General features: G+C 41.8%; 1 protein-coding gene across 1 annotated transcript in view; it reads left to right on the top strand.

The window, feature by feature from the left end:
- Positions 1–16,085, top strand: part of apbb2a (amyloid beta (A4) precursor protein-binding, family B, member 2a) — a gene marked incomplete at its 5' end in the record, with an annotated part of 73,794 nt that overhangs the window by 41,832 nt on the left and 15,877 nt on the right. The gene's annotated exons all lie outside the window — the stretch shown is intronic.

The following is a 16,085-nucleotide window of genomic DNA, read 5'->3' as shown; positions in this document are numbered from 1 at the left end:
TGTCGTTTTACCCGTGAGCTGACTGAAGTGTTTTGCTGTATTTTGCCGGAAATGCAGAAATAAGCCATAATTGTGTTATATTTGTAACTCTTTGGTAGATTATACATTTATAATTTCTATTACATTACTACTAGTACTGTTACTACTAATAAAACCAATCTCTGGGGGCCCCAAAAGTGCGCGGGCCCTTAGAATCGTCCTAACTTTCCCCTCCTTAGCGGCGCCCCTGCATAAATATATCATAAATGTATTATTAGTAGTGATATGCATTGCTAAGGACTTAATTTGGACAACTTTGAAGGAGATTTTCTCAATATTTAGATTTTTTTGCACCCTCAGATTCCAGATTTTTAAATATTGTCCCATCCTAACAAACACACATCAATGGAAAGATGATTTATTCAGCTGAAGATGATCTATACGTCAAAAAACTGAGCGTTATGACTGATTTTGTGGTCCAGGGTCACATTTGAGCTGCAGTCCCAGCTTGAGCCAGCAGAGGCCGCTGCAGACCATGAGCTCAGTGGGGGAACTCCCATCATCATGGTTTAGCAGTGAAAAAACACACCGGTTGTGTCCCAAATCACACACTTTACACTGAACTCACTGTGTATGAATTCTGTTGTCCAGTGATGTCTGATGTCCGTCCCTCACGGTATTAAAGCTGCGATGGTCGAGTGCCTGAAGTTCATTCAGTGCCTCATCCGGGTTATAAAGTGAGCTTTTCCTCTGTGGGATTATCAGTGAACACACACACTGCTCATGAACACACACTGCTCATGAACACACACTGCTCATGAACACACACACTGCTCATGAACACACACTGCTCATGAACACACACTGCTCATGAACACAGACTGCTCATGAACACACACTGCTCATGAACACACACTGCTGCTCATGAACACACACTGCTCATGAACACACACTGCTCATGAACACACACTGCTCATGAACACACACACTGCTCATGAACACACACTGCTCATGAACACACACTGCTCATGAACACACACACTGCTCATGAACACACACACTGCTCATGAACACACACACTGCTCATGAACACACACACTGCTCATGAACACACACACTGCTCATGAACACACACACTGCTCATGAACACACACACTGCTCATGAACACACACTGCTCATGAACACACACTGCTCATGAACACACACTGCTCATGAACACACACTGCTCATGAACACACACTGCTCATGAACACACACTGCTCATGAACACACACTGCTCATGAACACACACCGCTCATGAACACACACCGCTCATGAACACACACTGCTCATGAACACACACTGCTCATGAACACACCGCATCTACTAGAGCGCAAGAACACAAATTGGGGTGTAAATGTAAAATTATTCAAAAGCAGTAAAAGCTAAATTCTTTGTATTATTAAATTTGAAAACGAAAGAGAACGACAGAGCGATAGACATGGGTCAGAGAGACGGAAACTGGGGAAGAAAAGAAAAGAGAGAAAGATTGTGTTTTTGTCTTATTGCTTTTAGAGAAACAACACACACACACACACACACACACACACACACACACACACACACACACACACACACACACACACACACACACTGCCTCTAAACCTACCCCTCTCACACACACACACACACACACACACACACACACACACACACACACACACACACACACACACACACACACACACACACACACACACACTCTCTCTCTCTCTCTCTCTCTCTCTCTCTCTCTCACACACACACACACACTCTATGGCCGCCATCCCTCCAGCAGGAAGTGTTTGATGCAGTGGGTCTTCTATCAGAACTTGATGTCTGGACACACACACACACACACACACACACACACACACAGAGATCGGACGCGTTAAAGAAACCGAACGTGGTCTTCAATGTTTTGGCTGATTTGTCTGTTATTTCAAAGATCTTAGAGAAGACGGTGTTGCAACAACTGCAGTTTCTGGAGAAGAATCCAGTATTTGAGCTTCATCAATAATGGTTCAGAGACTCTGGAGGATCTGAAGCTGCGACTCTTCTCTTCCAGCAGGAAGTTCAGTGTGAATATCTCACACCGTTCCTCATCTTAGCTCTGTCTTTCCCTGCTCATCTTCAGGAATTATGGGCTGTGGCTCCACTGCTCAGGTTTATTCACCCCTGAACACTGATGTGAATCTGACACTATTAAATATATTAAAAACACATATTAGTATATTTGTATTAAACATACTCAAGTGTGTGTGTGTGTGTGTGTTTTTCCCCTGGGATGGCAGATGAACTCCGTGGTTAAATCCTGCTTTAGCTTCAGTAAACCGGTTTTATCTTTTAATAACTCTGAAAGAATAAATCATGCAGTGTATTATGGGATGTGCTTTATCCCGGTTACAGATGGTACAAAATGCGACTTGTGACATGCACTATAAACCGGCCCATATTACCCCAGTGCGCCGCTCTGGCCCTGATTGGCTGCACGATACTTTTTTTTTTTTTTTTAAAGATTTAAATCTTTCAAGGGTTTGGCCTTACCTTTCAGATTTATTGACGGATTATCGGCCGGTTGTGTCTCTCAAATGATCAAATTAGAGATCGCTGTGTGTTCCGAAATCACAGATGAAGAGGAGAGATGAGCACACCTTCACCACAGCTGCTCCTAGAGTGTGGGATGCGTTACTCACACACACACACACACACACTCACACACACACACTCACTCACACACACACACACACACACACACACACACTCACTCACTCACTCACTCACTCACTCACTCACACACACACACACACACACACCCTACCCATCACACTACACACACACACACACACACACACACACACACACACACACACACTCACATTTACTCACTATCACACACACACACACACACACACACACACACACACACACACACACACACACACACACACACACACACACTAACCCTACCCATCACACTACACACACACACACTCACATTCACTCACTATCACACACACACACACACACACCTAAACCTACCCATCACACTACACACACACACACACACACACACACACACTAACCCTACCCATCACACTACACACACACACACACACACACACTAACCCTACCCATCACACTACACACACACACACACACACACACTAACCCTACCCATCACACTACACACACACACACACACACACACACACACTAACCCTACCCATCACACTACACACACACACACACACACACACACTAACCCTACCCATCACACTACACACACACACACACACACACTAACCCTACCCATCACACTACACACACACACACACACACACTAACCCTACCCATCACACTACACACACACACACACACACACACACACACACTAACCCTACCCATCACACTACACACACACACACACACACACACACACACACACACACACACACTAACCCTACCCATCACACTACACACACACACACACACACACACTAACCCTACCCATCACACTACACACACACACACACACACACACACACACACTAACCCTACCCATCACACTACACACACACACACACACACACACACTAACCCTACCCATCACACTACACACACACACACACACACACTAACCCTACCCATCACACTACACACACACACACACACACACTAACCCTACCCATCACACTACACACACACACACACACACACACACACACACTAACCCTACCCATCACACTACACACACACACACACACACACACACACACACACTAACCCTACCCATCACAGGAAACATTCTGCATTTTTAATAAAACATTGTTTAGTGTGTTTTTAAAGGTATTTTAAATACGAGAACATATGAAATGTGCTCATATTTAATGTTTACATCTTAATACCAGTGTAATACCCGTGTCATTATACAAATTTATGTCCTCATAAATCACAAAAACACACACACACACACACACACACACTGTTTTGCTATTCTATCCAATATGCATGAGTGTGTTGCGTTGATGAAGTCATTCGCTATATTTGGAGCACTCAGCGTTTTGTGTGTCTGTGAACACGTGGGTTTGTAGCGATGAAGTCACAGCTCTATATATGGATGGAGCACACGGTGTGTGTGTGTGTGTGTGTGTGTGTGTGTGAGTGGTCGACTCCTCCCTCTTTTTATGGCATAATTGTTTGACACTGATAGTGAAACGTTCTCACGTGTTTCGTTCTGTTGAACTCTCTGAACGCAAGACGAAGCTTTATTTCTTTTCTATTTGTTCTTTCTCTCCTCTCTCATCCACTTGATGTGAGCAGCATCTCTTAGAGAGTGTGTGTGTGTGTGAGAGAGAGAGAGAGAGAGATAGAGAGGGAGAGAGAGAGAGAGAGAGAGAGAGAGAGGGAGGGACGGATCGGAGAGGCGAGCGGGACGGCAGACGGGGATCAGAGCGGGTGAGAGTGTGTGTGTGTTTGGATGCTGGTCGTCGTGGCGATGGGAGAAATGAGCCAGAGTGCGGCTGGATGCTGATGAGTGACATCAGTGTGAGTAACACACACACACACACACACACACACACACTGCAGTTTGTCAGCTGTATTGGGTCTTTGTGGTTGAGTTGGTCTGTTTGTGCTCGTTTGGATGGACATGAGTGTGTTTTTGCTCTATTACTGATTTTTGTGCAGTGTATGTATACAACTACACACATATTGCATGCAGAATTATGCAAATAAAGGAGAAATGCAAGGGGAAATTACATTGAGAGAGAGAGAGAGAGAGATAGAGTGTGTGTGTGTGTGTGTGTGTGTGTAAATGTTTTACGACTTGCTGTTCTGCAAATGCGAGCACAATACAGTCAGACTGTGAGTCTCTGAGGGTCTGTGGAGGCGATGGATATTAATGACATGCTGGAACTATCACACTCTTTTGGGAAAAGGACAGAAAGAGGCAGTGATTGATTGTGTGTGTGTGTGTGTGTGTGTGTGTGTGTGTGTGTGTGTGTGTGTGTGTGTGTGTGTGTGTGTGTGATAGAGTGTGTGTGTGTGTGTGTGTGTGTGTGTGAGAGAGCGTGTTTGCGAGAGTGTGTGTGAGAGAGTGTGAGTGAGAGTGTGTGTGTGAGAGTGTGTTTGCGAGAGTGTGTGAGTGTTTGTGAGAGAGTGTGTGTGTGTGAGAGAGAGACTGTGAGGTGAGTGTGTGTATGAGTGTGTGAGAGAGAGAATGAGTGTGTAGTGTGTGTTTTGATAGAGTGTGTGTGAGAGAGAGTGTTTGCGAGAGTGTGTATGAGAGAGAATGAGTGGGTAGTGTGTGTTTGATAGTGTGTGTGAGAGAGTGTGTTTGCGAGAGTGTGTGAGAGAGAGAATGAGTGTGTAGTGTGTGTTTGATAGTGTGTGTGAGAGAGTGTGTTTGCGAGAGTGTGTGTGAGAGTGTGTGTTTGTGAGTGTGAGAGAAAGTGTCTGTGTGATAGAGAGTGAGAGTGTGTTTGTGAGTGTGTGTGTGTGTGTGAGAGAGAAAGAGAGTGTGTGTGAGAGAGTGTAAGTGAGAGTGTGTGTGAGAGAGTGTGAGTGAGAGTGTGTGTGTGTGTGTGTGTGTGTGAGAGTGTGTTTGCGAGAGTGTGTGAGTGAGAGCGTGTGTGTGTGTTTGCAAGAGTGTGTGTGTGTTTGTGAGAGAGTGTGTGTGTGTGAGAGAGAGACTGTGAGGTGAGTGTGTGTATGAGTGTGTGAGAGAGAGAATGAGTGTGTAGTGTGTGTTTGATAGAGTGTGTGTGAGAGAGAGTGTTTGCGAGAGTGTGTATGAGAGAGAATGAGTGGGTAGTGTGTGTTTGATAGTGTGTGTGAGAGAGTGTGTTTGCGAGAGTGTGTGTGAGAGAGTGTGTTTGCGAGAGTGTGTGAGAGAGAGAATGAGTGTGTAGTGTGTGTTTGATAGTGTGTGTGAGAAAGTGTCTGTGTGATAGAGAGTGAGAGTGTGTTTGTGAGTGTGTGTGTGTGTGTGTGTGTGTGTGTGTGTGTGTGTGTGTGTGTGTGTGTGTGTGAGAGAGAAAGAGAGTGTGTGTGAGAGAGTGTAAGTGAGAGTGTGTGTGTGTGTGTGTGTGTGTGAGAGTGTGTTTGCGAGAGTGTGTGAGTGAGAGCGTGTGTGTGTGTGTTTGCAAGAGTGTGTGTGTGTGTTTGTGAGAGAGTGTGTGTGTGTGAGAGAGAGACTGTGAGGTGAGTGTGTGTATGAGTGTGTGAGAGAGAGAATGAGTGTGTAGTGTGTGTTTGATAGAGTGTGTGTGAGAGAGAGTGTTTGCGAGAGTGTGTATGAGAGATAATGAGTGGGTAGTGTGTGTTTGATAGAGTGTGTGTGAGAGAGAGTGTTTGCGAGAGTGTGTGTGAGAGAGAATGAGTGTGTAGTGTGTGTTTGATAGAGTGTGTGTGAGAGAGTGTGTTTGCGAGAGTGTGTGAGAGAGAGAATGAGTGTGTAGTGTGTGTTTGATAGTGTGTGTGAGAGAGTGTGTTTGCGAGAGTGTGTGTGAGAGAGTGTGTTTGTGAGTGTGAGAGACAGTGTCTGTGTGATAGAGAGTGAGAGTGTGTGTTTGTGAGTGTGTGTGTGTGTGTGTGAGAGAGAAAGAGAGTGTGTGTGAGAGAGTGTAAGTGAGAGTGTGTGTGTGTGTGTGTGTGTGAGAGTGTGTTTGCGAGAGTGTGTGAGTGAGAGCGTGTGTGTGTGTTTGCAAGAGTGTGTGTGTGTGTGTTTGTGAGAGAGTGTGTGTGTGAGAGAGAGACTGTGAGGTGAGTGTGTGTATGAGTGTGTGAGAGAGAGAGAGAATGAGTGTGTAGTGTGTGTTTGATAGAGTGTGTGAGAGAGTGTGTTTGCGAGAGTGTGTGTGAGAGAGAATGAGTGTGTAGTGTGTGTTTGATAGAGTGTGTGAGAGAGTGTGTTTGCGAGAGTGTGTGTGAGAGAGAATGAGTGTGTAGTGTGTGTTTGATAGAGTGTGTGTGAGAGAGTGTGTTTGCGAGAGTGTGTGAGAGAGAGAATGAGTGTGTAGTGTGTGTTTGATAGTGTGTGTGAGAGAGTGAGTTTGTGAGTGTGAGAGAAAGTGTCTGTGTGATAGAGAGTGAGAGTGTGTGTTTGTGAGTGTGTGTGTGTGTGTGTGTGAGAGAGAAAGAGAGTGTGTGTGTGAGAGAGTGTAAGTGAGAGTGTGTGTGTGTGTGTGTGTGTGTGTGAGAGTGTGTTTGCGAGAGTGTGTGAGTGAGAGCGTGTGTGTGTGTTTGCAAGAGTGTGTGTGTGTGTGTTTGTGAGAGAGAGTGTGTGTGTGTGAGAGAGAGACTGTGAGGTGAGTGTGTGTATGAGTGTGTGAGAGAGAGAATGAGTGTGTAGTGTGTGTTTGATAGAGTGTGTGTGAGAGAGAGTGTTTGCGAGAGTGTGTGTGAGAGAGAATGAGTGTGTAGTGTGTGTTTGATAGAGTGTGTGTGAGAGAGAGTGTTTGCGAGAGTGTGTGTGAGAGAGAATGAGTGTGTAGTGTGTGTGTTTGATAGTGTGTGTGAGAGAGTGTGTTTGCGAGAGTGTGTGAGAGAGTGTGTTTGCGAGAGTGTGTGAGAGAGAGAATGAGTGTGTAGTGTGTGTTTGATAGTGTGTGTGAGAGAGTGTGTTTGCGAGAGTGTGTGTGAGAGAGTGTGTTTGTGAGTGTGAGAGAAAGTGTCTGTGTGATAGAGAGTGAGAGTGTGTGTTTGTGAGTGTGTGTGTGTGTGTGTGTGTGTGTGAGAGAGAAAGAGAGTGTGTGTGAGAGAGTGTAAGTGAGAGTGTGTGTGTGTGTGTGTGTGTGTGTGAGAGTGTGTTTGCGAGAGTGTGTGAGTGAGAGCGTGTGTGTGTGTTTGCAAGAGTGTGTGTGTGTGTGTTTGTGAGAGAGTGTGTGTGTGTGTGTGAGAGAGACTGTGAGGTGAGTGTGTGTATGAGTGTGTGAGAGAGAGAATGAGTGTGTAGTGTGTGTTTGATAGAGTGTGTGAGAGAGTGTGTTTGCGAGAGTGTGTGTGAGAGAGAATGAGTGTGTAGTGTGTGTTTGATAGAGTGTGTGTGAGAGAGTGTGTTTGCGAGAGTGTGTGTGAGAGAGTGTGTTTGCGAGAGTGTGTGAGAGAGAGAATGAGTGTGTAGTGTGTGTTTGATAGTGTGAGTGAGAGTGTGTGTGTATTTGTGTGTATGTGTGAGAGAGTGTATATGTGTGTGTGAGAGTGTGTATGTATTTGTGTGTGTATGTGAGAGAGTGTGTATGTGTGTGAGAGAGTGTGTGTATGTATTTGTGTGTGTATGTGAGAGAGTGTGTATGTGTGGGAGAGAGTGTGTATGTGTATGTGTTTGTATGCGTGTGTGAGAGTGTGTATGTATTTGCGTGAGTGTTTATGTATTTGTGTGTGTATGTATGTATGTGTGTGTGTGTGTATGAGAGAGTGTGTATGTGTTTGTGTGTGTGTGAGAGTGTGTATGTATTTGTGTGTGTGTGTGTGTGTGAGTGAGAGTGTGTATGTATTTGTGTGTGTATGTGAGAGTGTGTATGTGTGTGAGAGTGTGTATGTATTTGTGTGTATGTGTGTGAGAGAGTGTGTGTGTGTTTGTCTGTATGTGTGAGAGAGTGTGTATGTGTTTGTGTGTGTGTGTGTGTGTGTGTGTGAGAGAGTGTGTGTGTGTATGTGTTTGTGTGAGAGTGTGTATGTGTTTGTCTGTATGTGTGAGAGAGTGTGTATGTGTTTGTGTGTGTATGATGATAGTAAAACACAAACCATTACTGAATAGAAGCTCCTATAAAGACAAACTGCCTCATGAAAGACTATATGTCTCATTATATATGACTTTAGTAAATATCTGAGTGGATTTATACAGTTATTAATTAAACTCAGTGTTACTCTGTGGTTGCTAGGGTGTTGTTTGTGGTTGCTAGGGTGTTATGGTGCAACCTGATCTCACTAGAACATGTTTGAGGTGGTGATTTTGGATGAATTCATACCATGTGAATGATTATCTAGAAAATAATTGCTAGGTTGCCAGGGTGTTGTTTGTGGTTGCTAGGGTGTTGTGGGTGGTTGCTAGGGTGTTGTTTGTGGTTGCTAGGGTGTTATTGGTGATTGCTAGGGTGTTGTGTGGTTGCTAGGTATTGTATGTGGTTGCTAAGGTGTTGTGGGTGATTGCTAGGGTGTTGTGAGTGGTTACTAGGTGTTGAATGTGGTTGTTAGGGTGTTGTGGGTTATTGCTAGGCTGTTGTTGGTTATTGCTAGGGTGTTGTTGGTGGTTGCTAGGGTGTTGTGGGTGGTTGCTAGGGTGTTGTGGGTGATTGCTAGGGTGTTGTTTGTGGTTGCTAGGGTGTTGTGGGTGATTGCTAGGGTGTTGTGGGTGGTTGCTAGGGTGTTGTTTGTGGTTGCTAGGGTGTTGTGGGTGGTTGCTAGGGTGTTGTGGGTGGTTGCTAGGGTGTTGTGGGTGATTGCTAGGGTGTTGTTTTTGGTTGCTAGGGTGTTGTTTGTGGTTGCTAGGGTGTTGTTTGTGGTTGCTAGGGTGTTGTGGGTGATTGCTAGGGTGTTGTTGTGGTTGCTAGGGTGTTGTGGGTGATTGCTAGGGTGTTGTTTGTGGTTGCTAGGGTGTTGTGGGTGATTGCTAGGGTGTTGTATGTGGTTGCTAGGGTGTTGTAGGTGGTTGCTAGGTGTTTTCTTTCAGTAGATGTGGATAAGTTCCTCCCTCAATGTGCATCTGTGTGATTTATTTTCACCTCTTTTATGGTGAAAATGAAGTGTGTGGTCACTCAGTAAAGTAGCAGCACACTGTCCTCGACAACAACACATGATCTGAGGAATCATTCATAACTGCAGCTCATATGATCTGCTCGGTAAATGTGTTTAATGTTCATTACTGCTGGTATTAAGTTTGACAGTGCGAGTTAAAAGTATAATGTGAATCCTCATCATCACAGTTTCACCCCAGAGTCACTTTTGAAAAGTGTGTGTCAGGAAACTTTCATTTCTGTGTGTAAGCAGAGAGACAGAATGGGTTCATCGCCGGGGCTCTGAGACTACACACACACACACACACACACACACACACACACACACACACACACACACACACACACACACACACACACACACACACACACACACACACACACACACACACACACACACACACACACCTGTGAGTCTCTTCATGTGCAGGTAAAGATCAGAGACAGGCGGAGATCCTGTGTGTGTGTGTGTGTGTGTGTGTGTGTGTGTGTGTGTGTCAGTGTGTTGTGTAGTTTCTTCAGAGCTTCGCTTCACAACATTTACCGTGAGATTCAGTTTCAGACACACAAAGCCACATTCGCACTGCAGAGTTTCTGACAGACAGGAGTGAGGAGGGTAAACTCACGAGCCTGTGATGACCATTTAACCCGTTTTTATTTCAGCTGTTTTGGCTGAAGTTATCACTACAGGTGAATAGGGAATTTTTTTTAATGACAAGATATCACTGCGAAACTTCTCCAGTTTATTACTGGCATAAACATAAGAAAAAAATGTATTACATGTTTTGTGTAAATTCATATTTTAATATGCAAATGAGGCCTTATATACTTAAATATACGCTCATTTGCATACTTTTCCAAAAACAAAATCTTGAAATTGGACCATGTTTAAAATTCTCGGTTCTATTTGTTGACATATTAGAGGAGAGGGCTTTCACAGAGGGGATTGTTTTGTGCTTTAGTAAATTAGAGAATACCGACAATAGCCTTTAAAAATCAATTTGTTTTTTGGAGTTAAAGGACCTATAACTCAGGATAGGAATGATATATCACAAATCCCTCGGGAAAAGCCTTCAGAATATAGTTCAGGATTAGACTGGAAGAGTTGGTGCTACTGAAGTGGATAATCTGACTCTGAGTGTGAGGAAAAACTAATTTTGAGAAAACGGCCTTTAAAGTTTTATACTGTATAACTGCAAACATTTCTATAAAACCCCCAACCTACAGACAAAATATATATTCGGTTCATTAATATCAGTAGTGTATAATATTTAAAACGTGGAAATTGATAAATGAATAAATTATTAATAGCAATAGCCTTAATCTGAAGAGAACTACCTTAACAAACACACAACAGTCACACACACTGCAGACGAACTGTCCCTGTTTGTTGTATATGTCCATCTATAACTATTTTAATCTAATTCTGACGGGGTTTCGTCGTCTAATCTGTTGTTGTTTACTTTCTGTTTACCAGCTCTTGCTACTCTGTCTTTTCTGTGAGCGTTTATGAGCTGATTTCGGCGTTGTCTGCACTTTCTCTCAGGCGGAGAATACACAAGGAATACACAAGGAAAGAATACACAAAATAATCTTGTTTTCTGTTTGAATTAAGATTATTTTGCTTACCCCATTGGCAGATTATTTAGCTTATTTTAAGCAAAAACTCCCTTAATTTTGAGTTATTTTCCCCCAAAACAAGACAAAAACTTTTGCTTGTCTAGTAAATGCTTCTTAGTTTAAGATTTTTTAGATATTTGGACTGAAAACGAGACAAAAATACTAAGTAAGAAAAGCATTTTTTGCAGTGCAGCGCGTAGTGAGAAATTCATAGACCAATCAGATGTGGTTTTCGGCTGCAAACTATCGCGGTTGGTCAGTTCTACAAAGGAAATGCCCATATGTGGATTAGCCAGAGCTGTGTGTGAGACTGAGAGCTTTATAATGACACCAGACATCACATGTTTCTGTGAATGGAGACGGCACGAGAACTCGCACTAGAATAACTGTGGATGATTTCGGGTAGAAATCTAAAGGCGTAAGTTGACAAACTATAATGAAAAAAACACCTTAATGTGTAATGTTGACATTTTTTTTATTTTGACATGAAAGCTTACTTGTTAAGGGAGCAAACTGGCCCAAAACCTCAAAATTGACCACTGCATGAAAAAACAATGTTTTCACCTGCCGTGTCTCGCCTTAACTAAAAAAGATAAAAAAAATGTACTTCAAATAAGAAACATTTCTCATTTTCATTTTATTTAACGTGTCCACCACTCATTCAGGTTTGTGCTGAGGAGCTGGTAGAGTTGGTGTCTTTATCCTTTGAGTTTACTCGCTTCATTCGCGCGTGACTTTCACTTCACAACAGACGTGATTCTCCTCATGGGCGGAGCTTCTGCCAGCGGCTCGTCTGTTGAGAAATGGCTGACATGGGCTGTGTTTACACGTCTTTTTTGTTAAAATCTACTGTAAATGTGTGACAAAACATAGTTTTAAGACTTTTTCAGGCGATAATGTAGTGGTTTAAAGCTCAAATCTGTGGTTTATTTATAAAGAGAGTGCCTATTTGAACATTTGATCTGCCTTCTGCCGCTGGCTCTGATGTCTCTGTGGCGTCTCCAGCTATAATTCGTCTTGTAACGGCCGATCTTTGGTCTCATGGATCTATAATTTGTTCCCTGGCAAATCGTTTAGGCTGAAGGCAAAGAGTAGTTTCATTACTTGTTTATTTAACTTTACATTAGCGTTATAGCCGACTAGCACTGACTCTGAATGTTTGACTGAATTGTTTGCTTTATTTCATGTTTAGCTTATTATACCTTTTACTTCTACTTTTGTATTATTGATCAAACATAAAATTTCATTTAACAAAAAGAGACTGGGTTGTGTTTCATGTCATTTAATGTTATCACAGTGATAATCATATTGTCTGAACCAGATATTAATATACAGATTTTGTCCTCATTGTTGTCACTACTAGAGCAAGCTCCTGATTGGTTAACGCGGCGCGAAATAGCCGCCAAAGTTCAGATTTTTCAACTCAGACGATTCGCTCAATTCGCGCTGTCATTCGCGTGAATCGCGTAATTCACGCCGCCTCATTCGCGCAAATCGCGTCATTCGCGCCGCCTCATTCGCGTGAATCGCGTCATTCGCGCCGCCTCATTCGTGTGAATCGCGTCATTCGCGCCGCCTCATTCATGCGAATCTCGTCATTTGCGCCGCCTCATTCATGCCGCAGAATGTCTATTCGCGTCTTTGCATTGACTTAACATGTAAATCACTCGCGCGAATCGCGTCATTCGCGTCCGGTGTGAACGCAGCATTACACTCACCCGGGTCCGCCGGCATGAGAGTCAATTTAATTTTGTTTAACTTGATGTACTAAAATAACTAAAACGGACTAAAATAAATAAAAAAAGTTAACATAAAAAAAAATGACAGAAAATACTACAAACATAATTACTAAAACTTGAACTAAAATTTAAATGGAAAATATTAAAATAAAAACATTCAAAATATTATTAAAAACGACAATAGCATCTCACGGATACTCAAATAACCCCAACCGTGCATCAGTTTGACGTGTGTTTTTGCTCAGACTAGTGTTGTCAAAAATATTGATATTTCGATATGTATCGATACTGAAATATCTGAAACGATACGATACTCATTTTCTACAGTATCGATTCCACCGGACGCGTTCTGCTGGATTTTTCCTCATGACAGCGTGTTCGTATTCGTGTGAGCGGTCTGAATTTCGCGCGGGATTGCAAATAGTTACTCATTCGCGCAGATTTCGCGTTCGCATCTGAAGTGCACACACACATCCCATGATAAAACCACCTCTGACATAAAACTGAAAAAATTAGCTCCTTTTTCCAGCTTATTAATGGTCATATAAGAAGTTATTTATTATTCAAACTACTAAAAGACAAACGATCACTGACTGCTCTAGACTGAATAACTTGTGTAACTTTAATGGATTCATCTGCATTTAACTTTTTACATTGAAGATTATCCAATGTTATTTTAAATTTGATTACTTAGTTTTTTTATTATTCAGTTTCTTACCTGAATACTGTTAGACCAACCTGAAAAAATAGCAGTTTCATATTTCATTTGTATCTTTATTCTGTTGTATTTATTTGTGCTATTTTTAGTCATTTGTTTATCTGTTTACTCGTCTTTTTAAATTCAATTTGAAATCAAGCTTCCTTGTGCTGTAACTATTGCAACACAATTAGTTAGCAAATATTTGTGAGATAATAGTAATGGTAATTCACCCTTCGCCGCGAGTTTGATTGACAGGTGATCTGACCAATCACATCGCAGAATCTGCCGGTTCCGACAAAGCAGTCAGGAGAGTTAGTAGATTAACGTCGGTGGACTTGAACTTGGAGAAACGGTGTGTACTGACGTCTTTCCGCGGTTGAAACAACATTTATTTTAGTGTTCATTCATGTTTATTTCATGCTTAATGAACTAGAAGGAAGAGATGATCGGTTGACGAGCCGCTTTAACTGAAGCGCTACAGCGATCACGACAAAACGCTATTTATTGATTACATTTCTTTAAAAAGACACTCATTTTAAAGTTTAGACTTTGTTTCATATCAAAGTCGCTCTGTCCTGTCTGTCGGCGTGTCCGCTTTTCTCCGTGATGTATTTTCTCAACATGAGAACGCGTGTGTGTGTGTGTGTGGTGTGAGAGCGCCATGGCTTGTCGGACATAGCAACAGTAACTAAAGGGGGCGGGTCTTAGCGAACGTCAATTGATCGACGTTTATATATGAGTAACACCTGTGAATAGAGATACAATGTTTAGATGAGATCTTTCTATCCCCCCACCTGAGGCATAACGAAATAAAATTTTAAACAGAAATACAATTTAAAAAAAAATATTTTATGTATTCATTTTATTTTTAATTTTATTTTTATTAGTGCTGGGCATCGATATAAAAAAATTAACTAATTAATCGCACTTTTTTCTGTAATTAATCGCAAGTTTTTAATATTTTACGTTTTTAATATTTTGATATTGTAATAATTTCAGTTACTCTCCAAATTAATGTATAAACAATATAAAGACAGCATATTTTAAATATGTGTTGTATTGTCATGTTTTTATGAATGAAGGCCAGTATCACTGATGTCTCTATGAAACATTAATGACGTTACATTACAGTATAACTGAAAGCTATATCAATCTCAACATTTATTAGGCTTTAAAAAAAACAACTTTTAATTTAAGTGAACTTAAAACAATCTTTACATAAACCCAAAATAATAAATGTTATATTTACCCATGGCCTTCCCTGTTAGACATATACAGAAATGTAATAGTTATCTTTCTTAACTGCATAAATAATAAATGAAATATAGATTAATCATCATTAAAGCTACACTTTTCTCTGTTGCCGTTGTTCTGTGATGAACATTAATGACATCATCATCAGTGCTACTGTCACTTTAAGAACAGCCGCGGATCTCACGCGCTGTCCCGCGCATCTCATTTCCTCACAACTCTTTAAGTTCATTTAAGACGTTATTTAACTCATTTAAGATCCTAATATGAGAATACTCAAAATCCTCTGTGTTATTGTTTGTTCAAGAGCAAAAGAGAACTCGATGTGAGCAGGAAACTGACGCGAGTCTATCTATGCGTCGAGTGTGTGTGTGTGTGTCAGTGTCCCTTGATTAGCTGACATGAGACGCATCCACACAGACAGGACACTGACACTGACACACACACACACACACACACACACACACACACACACACACACACACACACACACACACACACACACACACACACACACACACACACACACACACACACACACAGAGGTCATTGGCATACAGCGCGTTCTCGTGTCGTGATGATCATGTAACGCTAAGCAAAAATGGATATAAAAACGGACGCTGCGTTATTTGCGTTAAATATTTTTAATGCGTTAAGCTGAAAAAATTAATCGCCCGCGTTAACGCGTTAATTTGCCCAGCCCTAATTTTTATGTATTATCTGTTTACTCTATGTCCCTCGTACCAAGTAAGTTGTTCTTTTAATTGTTAACTTTCAATATATGTTGTTGGATTGAATGTTAATTGTTTTTATTTGATTTAATAATAATAATTATAAAAAATTCTCTTCAGAAGAAATTTGAATTGCCTAGACTTTCAATAGATGGACAAAAAAATAAATGATATAAAAATATCTATTTGACAGTATATAAGCGTTTTTTCCCCGTGGTATTGAAAATCGATACTTTTTTCAGTATCGTATCGCGGTTAGAAGTTCCAGTATCGTGACAACACTAGCTCAGACTCAGGTTTGCTGTTTGT

The sequence above is a fragment of the Gobio gobio genome (assembly GCF_949357685.1).
Source record: "Gobio gobio genome assembly, chromosome: 16".
Classification (NCBI taxonomy): Eukaryota; Metazoa; Chordata; class Actinopteri; order Cypriniformes; family Gobionidae; genus Gobio; species Gobio gobio.
This window is presented reverse-complemented; position numbering and strand designations above follow the sequence as displayed.